Here is a 9,285-nt window from a genome sequence, read left to right on the forward strand (position 1 = left end):
GTGGGCCTCAATTGTTCTTCAATTGAAGAGGCATTTCTAAACTTAATTTGGACTTGTGGAGATGAATTTGGCATTGTGGGTAATGTAACTGAGGATAATAAGAGAGACTGAATATTTAGCTAAGAGAGGACCCTCCACATATACACACCATGGAAAGTAATTAAAAAGCAAAACTGACAGTGAGTTGAAAGAAACAGAGGTAGTGGTCTCTGCCACGTTCTTCTGCCACATTCTGCCTCTATTGGGCACTAGACAGTAGCGGAGAAGGCCATGCTATATTTGATTGTCTTTTATAGGTTCTTTTTCTGATTCAGGTCTATTTTCATGATATCAAGAAAGCTATGATAAAGATATTTTGAAATTTCATTATTTTAACTTATTACACCCTCCCACCCATACATACCCGATACTCCATGTGTGTGTGAACCAGCTGAGTATTCTCGTTGACTTCTGTAGGAGCATTCACTGTTTCTAGAAAGCTGTCTGAAAATACAGATAAAGCCTGAAAAGAATGACTGAAGTATTTTGATTTGATAAAATTCATTCCCAGAGTTTTGCATGAGTCAATTCCACCCTTGTTAGAAGGCTATTAAGTAGGAGCTATTTTTATTTCCATTTTATAGACAAGAAAATGAAGATGCGAGAAGTCGAGCAGTTCGACAACTACACTCAGCCCGCGCCAACAGACGGACAGGAATTAGACTCTGACTGGCTCTCAGCGTGAAGTTCACCTCCATGCTCCACGACGTTATGAATTCTACACTGTATATTCACTTCCGGAAATCTTTCTTAGGTCGAGGATTATTATGAATATTGCTAACACGGGATATGTTTATGATGTAGTATATACTATTATCTTAATTATCAAAATGAACAGAAATAAGTGCTAGAAATATATTAACTCTGGCTCTAGCTGAGTGACAGCTCCATGGTGGATTTCATTCTTTGTCCCGTTTGTGCACTTCCCATGTCGTCTCATCCCATGCACATATATTATTTTATGAGGAGCAAAACACAAACAAAAACGCTTTTATCCATTTTTTTTCTGGCTCAGTTCAGTGTAGCTAAAATATTAATTGCCTCTGTTGGCTGAACACAAGAAACCTTTGAGGCCTTCTATTATTTGTAAGTAGTTTGGCAACACTGGAAACAAAATACCTCAAATAAATAGGCTCTTACTAATTGCTAGTGAAGGATAATTTTACTGCAATAGTAAATAACAATAGTAAAATAGTAAATAGTAAATAGTAAATAACTGTGGCCAGCTATACACTAACTGTTTGTTTTCAAGGTGAAATACATTGCACAAGACAAAATTGCCCCGTTGATGGAAGCCATATCAATAGAGAGATATTCTATGTGGGAGTGACTTTCACCAACCCATAAGAGATGATTTTGAAGTTATTTTTTTGTGCTGTGATAATACTTGAATTTTTTATCAAATAACAAATGCAGCAACTTCGCTTCCGTGATTTACTTTCTTGATAATCTTACTGACATTTTGCATGCAGAAGCATAGAATTTGTAAGCACATTACATTTTTAGAAAGTTTTCCAGATTCTTATAAATATTCTATTAATTACTGCGAACTAATAACGTGCTATATAACTCCATGAATAAAACATGCATTGGGGTAACTTAAAAGGATTAATCATGATGGAATTTGAGTTGTTCAAAATTAGATGCATAACAGTCATCAAATTTTAGTGAGATAGCTCTATTCAGTACATATATTAATTATAATGGAAAGACAATTTTCTTCCTTTCTAGGAAATAGTCCACTGGAACATTTACCGAAACTCACATACAGTATGCATTAATAAGCCTATCTTAATTTTAATTGAACTCCATATATTTAAATATTACATTAAAGTATACAGATAGCTATAAGGAAATAGAATTTGTAGCTTTCAAACTCAAGTTATAAAAACTTCCGAAATTGTTATTAAATTAAACTGAGTCTCATTATTCCCTGGCCTAGAAAGTAAACAATGACAAATGAGTCCCATAAACGTGCCCTCCACACTGCAAGATTAAAAAAGTTTTACTAAATGTCTGACACACATAAAGAAACTCTATTGAATGAATAGAATATTTTTATGTATTGTATGAATGTTTTATTTTTATAGCATCTTAGAAAGTTACCAAGGCTAAGGTTGTTATTAAATTAAACCGAGTCTCATTATTCTTTGGCCTAGAAAGTAAGCAATGACAGATGTGTTCCATAAAATGCGCTCTGCCTTGAAAGCTTCCAAAAGTTTTACTACATGTCTGATACACATGAAGGATCTTTCTTGAGTGAATGCAACATCTTTTAGAATATCCTTTGTGTATTGTGTGCAAGCTTTGTTTTACATCATCCTAGAAAAGTACCAAGGCTGCTGGAATAGCAAAGGACGTTGTACACACCCGCGCATGTACAGAAGATAGTTTACTGTTTGGATTCACCCTATCAGGGGAGTCAGGAAGGTCCTAGTTTATAATTTCCTAGGGACCCCCCAAAAACAAAATTTGAAACTTGAAAAAAAATGGAAAAGCTATTTAACAACGGGGTTTAAAAATGATTGTTTTTCTTTTTTCCCATATGCTTGAAAATAGAAGGCATAATTAAACTTCAATCTTCATCCCTCTCCCAGAAGAGAAAAAATATATCTCATGGCTTTTTGCTTCTTTTCTTATAATTCATTTATTTATAAACTAAACAAGGATTACATTTTGTTGTGTGCAAGGCAAACTCCTAGGTGTTGGAGATAAAACAGCGTCCAACATGTGCAAACCTCTTAACACCACGTCTTTGACTTGGAGATGTCGTTTCAAATTGTTCTCATTTCATATAGATCTGTTTATATATGAATATATATATTAGAAAGAAATTTCTAGCCTTCCTATCTATATAGTTCTTTCTTTTCAATTAAAAATTAAAAAAACAAAAAAAAACAATGGAAAAAAAAAGGTCAACAAGGGTAAAAATAACGTAAAGAAATAAGGTATCTATTGCTATTTTATTAAGAATTTCCATCTTAATTCGCATTTATATTTCATCAAAATGCCTTTTAACACTTAAGCATCTTGTCAAACATTTTCATTGTTTTACAGCATAATAAAAATAAACTATTCTTTCATTTTTTTTTTTACCTAAATCCCTCCCCATACTGTTTAATTGGCCAACACATTTATGAATTAAATATTCTTTGCAGGCTGACTATGTTTGTTTCTTTAGGGGCTCACTTCTTTTTTTGAAGCAGAAGAAGAGAAATCCTTTTAAAATATTTCAATTTGAAGGATGAATTAGTTAGTTAGTCCTTTATAACAGACCCTCTAAATGTCAATACCATAAATCGGCACCTAAAAATCACTTAAAAGTGTTCAGGTCAGAACTTTTTAAACTGCAGTCCACTTCTCTTAGAAGTTGGCAATAACTGTGGGTGAGGTGTGTCAGCTGGTTTTATCCGACCGCTCTTAAAATTCTGTGCTAGCAGTATCAGTATTCAATCTTGTTCGTCTAGGATGGTACTAGTTGGAACTGCTAGATTTTTATTCACACAATCTCAAACAGAAAATTTTCCAGCTCACTATAGATTTGCATAAGGAATAAAAAGCTACCTTTTATTAAATAGTGATTTAGGCACATTATTATACAGTGACAGCTAATTCAGAAATTCTTTGTGTGGGGGATGTGCCATTTCAAAAACCTAAAATATTTGAAGTTGAGTCCATGACTTTCTGTGGGCTGAACATGGAAAATGGAACCTTTATGAATGCTGAAGGCTGTGAGATGATCAGGATATGTTCTAAGAGGCTGGTGAAATGGCAAACTCTGATAGGAAATAGCACAGCAATTAGCAAAACTATCACCAGGAAACTTGAAAATGAAAACTATATGTAATGAACATTTGAGTTCGACTAAGGCAAAATATTCAAAATGGCAACTAATTGCTCCCGGCTGTGTCTGATAATGACATGAAAGAGATCAGCCTAAAGACGGTGGCTGTGGCCAGGTTGTACTCAGAAAGAAATATAAAGAGGTCAGGTCATTAGGTTGGAAAATGGTTTCTCATGTGCATCTTCTCAATCCCCCCTCAAGGGCAGAAAAATTTTTCTTAACATTTAATTTTGCAAAGCACTTAATATAATGCTTTATATCTATAGTCAAAGAGCCTGGATTCGTAATTTGTACAGAAATTAATGTGATGACTCCAGACCAGTTTTTTCACCACAAAAGATTAAAGCAGAAAGATGGTTGGATGAGAAATTCTTTGAATTGTCTTCAAAAATACGGCATAATTCTGGCTCAGGACTGCAAAGCTATCTTGGATTTTCCTTTTGGTTTTGTCTCTTCTAAAGCTTCCTTCCTTCGCTCACTCATGCCTCCTTTCAATAGACATTTATTAGGACAGTCTCCTATGAAGTGGTCAGGACAGAAAAACATGTAAAATTCAAAAGCTTGCTATTATGCCTCCTGCATTCCAAAAGAGGGAGACAATCATGATGTAAGTGCTCAGACAGAAAATTGAATGTCTAGCTGTGCTTCTGAGTGTCAGAGCTGAGCTAAATTATACACTCAGTGTAATCGCTGAATACCCCAAAGAGGCTTATGGAAAGCTAGAATATTGTGTGAATTTTATCTTAAACTTTTATTTAACTTGGCCTTATAATCCATGGATACACAAAAGTTGATGTTGCTATAAATACGTTTTAAACATAAATAAATTGACATTTCTTCAAGTCACAACCGCATATAAAAGCACACAGAAAATAATTTTACTTTGGTAATAAATATTTTTATAAGAGGTAATATTTGTGCTTAATTTTGTAATATGTAGCAGAATATAGGAAGAGGATAATAATAATAAAATGTATCGATAACTTATTATATGTCAACCGTAGTTCTTTAAGTGTCAACATTTGTAAAAGTGATGTTACTGTAACAAATATCTAACTTAGTTACTATAATTTTATACATTATAAAACTGAAGGAAAGAGGGTGGCGCCTGTGGCTCAGTGAGTAGGGCACCAGCCCCATATACCGAGGGTGGCAGGTTCAAATTCAGTCCCAGTTGAACTGCAACAACAAAAAATATAGCCGGGCATTGTGGCGAGCGCCTATAGTCTCAGCTACTCGGGAGGCTGCGGCAAGAGAATTGCCTAAGCCCAGGAGTTGGAGGGTGCTGTGAGCTGTGTGACACCATGGCACTCTACCAAGGGTGACGGAGTGAAACTTTGTCTCTAAAAAAAAAAAATTTCCTTCCCTCTCTGAAGGAAAGAGAGGATAAGCGTATGATAGAAGAAAATGGAATCAGAAGCACAGCCCAGATATAAACTCAGGCTTTACAATCTGAAATCTTCCCAGAAAAAAATGAGCTAAACATTTTTATGATTCAACATAGAATATTTGTCCTTTTAGTTTGAATACAAGTAGATTTTCATTTAGGAGCACGTGAGAGATGAAAGAATCAGTGAGAATAATTCTTCCAAGTTCAAGAAAGCAATAATGAGAATCTGTATCGTCAGAGACAGATTTTTCCTTTTTTCCACCTTTTAAAGTTATGATTATTTGGGCAATAATCAAAGATTTTCAGTTAAAGGCTTTATGAGACAAATGCATAATAATACCCCTCCCCAGATAATGAGACGGAGGGAGCAAAGGTCAGGAGGAAGGAAAGGACTCAATTTAAAAACTGTAGCATTTGAAGAATATTGAAATCACCAGACCACAATCCTGAAAAGACAAAATTCAGAGACGTCAGCCTAGTTGGCTTTAGGAGAATTTCATAGCATAAAAGAGGTAAGGTGAGAAGCCAAAAGAATAAAGAACAAAAATTGGAGTACAGTATGTTCCCTTGCAGCGCAAATGTCTACATTTCAGGACAAAGGATGAACCGCCAGAAGTGAAACTTATCTCCTTTTCAAAACCTCAAGCCATGGATTTAGATATGAATTTAGATTAGCATGATTGTCTATTGTTAGTGACACAAGGTATCTGACAGAATAAATTCATTCACATAGGGAAGAAAAAAAAAGAGCCTATAGTTCAATTTTTTTCTAAAAATAACTTTAAGTCATAATGTCCAACAGCCTACCAGAGATAATCAGGATCATTAAACTACATTTAAACAAGAATAGGAAACAATGAAACTGTAGATAATAGCAAAACTCCACAGGAATTTTAACTATTATAATTATCGAGCACATAGTATAAAACAACCATGCTTTTATGAAGAGTGAGATGCAAGCCAAGCTGTAACATTTTGACACAAAACTGGAAACTATAAAAATTGACCAATGTTTTTTTAAAAAGAAACAAATAGAAAGGACATATACATCCTCAAAAAATTACTGAAAACTAAGGAAAATAAAGAGAACAATCTTCACAAATTTTTGTGTTGTTTTTATGCAGAGTAATCTTCCCTGTATAACTCTGATTTTAGTGTGTGTGCTGTCAAGGCAAGCACAAGGGAACCATCCAACACTAACAGAGGGAAAAGCAAAAAACAAACTTAGCTTATTTCATGGAAGAAACAGTTAAAAAACTGATTTTTCTAAAGCCACAAAAGAATTCAATATCTTTATTTTGTTGACGTCAAAGCAGAGCCAATTTAGAATTTTATGTTTGTTGGGCAGCTAGTGGACCCCAACCTGGGACAGTGGCTGGTGAGGGAAATGTGCTGAGGAAAGGATGAAACTTACACCAAAGTTAGTGTATAAAACCAGAATGGCAGCCTGAGCCAATGCGGTACCTGTCCTGTTTCCCAGAGTCTTTTTATTGGGTACATAACGGAGTATACATGCCAGGATGCGCAGCGGTCAGTAAGCAGCAGTCAAGGTTAACAGTGGGAGAGGGGAAGGTTGGGTAAAGCTTAAACAGGGACATAGAGTTATAGAACTTCTGAAGAGGCCAGATAACGGTGCAACCAGCAGGTGAGTGGGGAGCAAGTGTCTCTCCTCAGACAGCATCCCAGTTTCTCTAGCCTTAGCTACTAGTCGATGCGCTGCTGATTTCCCCAGACAGGGATGGTCACATAGACATTCCCCTGACTGGGCACCTTCAGACTCCTTTCTTCTCAATTAGGAGTGCAGGGGTGGCCTGCCTTCTAGCATTACCCTGTGAAGAGACCATGGGTCTCCTCTATTCTAAGTGTGTTACCACCATTGTTGACAACTCGCTACCCTATGTTTCTGATTACCCAGCTATTGCCTTTTGCTCAGTCTTCTTTTAATCCCATTTTGGCACCACTGTATTTTGCATGTATGCTTCTGAGGAGTCAGAGGGCTGCTACATTGCTTCAGTCTGACACAGGGAGTGTGAGTCAATGTATGCCTCTCCAGGCTACCCACACTTTATACATTAAGTTGGTGTAAGTCTCATTATTTTCCCACCATCTCCCCTGTCCACTCCAACCCAGGTTAGGGTCCTTGGGGAACCTCAAAAAACTTACAGGCATTGTTTTATATAATAGTGTTATACCCAAAGCAAGTGGAATAGAGAAACATCAGCACACTGAGTCCAAATTAAGTGAGGGGCCTTTATGGATCAGCTGGGCTGAGAGAGGGCCCATGCCTCAAAGTCTCTTGATCCCTAGAAGTAGGGGGTGCAAACCTTTTATAAGGGGCTTTTGGTAGAGGAGGGAGAGTCCTTAAAGCAAGTCAAGTTTGACAAGAGCCAAACCTGGTAAGGGGAGTCCTTTCAAAGGGAAGCTGGGAATTTGCAGTTATAACTAAACTCTTTCTGCTGAGCTTCCTGTCTTAAGGAAGGGGAGTGTTGAAAGCCCTTAGCAAGATGGAATTTTGTGATTGATAATGATTTTTAAGTGGTGTTTTGTTTTTCTTTGCTTTAGTTATCATTTCCTATCATTCTTTATTTTTCTTTATGTGTTAATAAGGTATAGTAATTATTCAAGTTTCTCATTTATTAATATATGTCATATGTTTTAGTATCTTTGCAATTCACAAGTCCCCTATAATTTATAAAATGCATTTGTAACTAACCTATTTACTTTAAATTCTTTCTGCTATTGATCCAGGATTCCCCCACTCAGGGCTGGACAAGGATTTCCCCATTCTCTAGGCCAAGGTGAGCTCAGAAATCAGATCAGCATTTCTAGGCACAAACAGGATGCTTTTTCTAGTCCGCACCCTCTGAGACCTTTTTGGGGTAATGCCACCTGGAGTAGGGAACACACACCCTAATCCCTCCCCTGAGACAAAGCTGCAAAGACCTGATAACCTTGCCCTAGGGGAGAGATTGCACTCAACTTTGACAGGATATTTTTCTACCTACCAAATCCTATCCAAAATGTAATTCTCCAGACAATATATACCCCTAGACAAAAGACCTGAGAGAGACTTCCAACTTAGGTCTTCCCCCTTGCCAGAAGCTCTGGTGCTTCCTGTATTCCCTTCCATCTAATGAAATCCTAACTTACCATTGATCTGTGGTACGTGGGGTCATTCTTCAATTCCCTGAGACCAAGGACCCACTGAAGAAGAAATTCTGGTAACATTATCACATTTTAAAAATGCAAGAAAACATTTCCACTTTGTTTTTAATCCTGTCATATTTTACTTCTAAGCATGATCTATACCACACAAGACATTATTGTTGTTTAAAATTTAATGAGCTAATATAATAGATTTTTATGTTTACTCAGTTATTTACCATTTCCAGAATAGTTCATTCCTTTTGCCTCTTAACTCTTACATATTGGATCATTTATTCCTCAACTTGAAAAACATGTTTTAATTGTTTTAATATTTCCTGTAATGGAAGAAGGCTGTTTAAAAATTATTTCAATTTTGTTAATCAGGAAAATTATCTCAGTTTTGTAATCAGTATTCCTAATTACTTAGACTTCTGAAGATATATTTTCTTAAGATAGCATCCTGCCTGTCCCTCACTCAGAGTCGTAAAGATATCATTTTATTTTCTTCGGTATTCTGTAGGTTCTATTAAAAGTCAGTACTGCTTTCTTCTTTACCTGCTTTTAAGATTTTTTGCATTATCTTTGATTTTCAACAGTATCACAATATTTGTATTGTTTCTAAGTGTGATTGTTTTTGCAAAATGTTGAGTTTCTTGAATATGTTGACTTTTTTAAGTCAAATATGGAATTCTCTTGACCATAATTTTCTCCAAGTACTGCTTCTGGCTTCTTTTCCTCCAGAAATAAAATTATCAATTGATTTCTTTTCTTTTCTTATATGGTTATATTCTTTTAAATACCTTTATCAGTGATTTTTCTATCTTTTACTTATGTCTCCAGTAAATTTCTGACATTTACAACCTTA

This window comes from Otolemur garnettii, unplaced genomic scaffold (genome assembly GCF_000181295.1).
Source record: "Otolemur garnettii isolate 467f Iridium unplaced genomic scaffold, OtoGar3 scaffold00033, whole genome shotgun sequence".
Classification (NCBI taxonomy): Eukaryota; Metazoa; Chordata; class Mammalia; order Primates; family Galagidae; genus Otolemur; species Otolemur garnettii.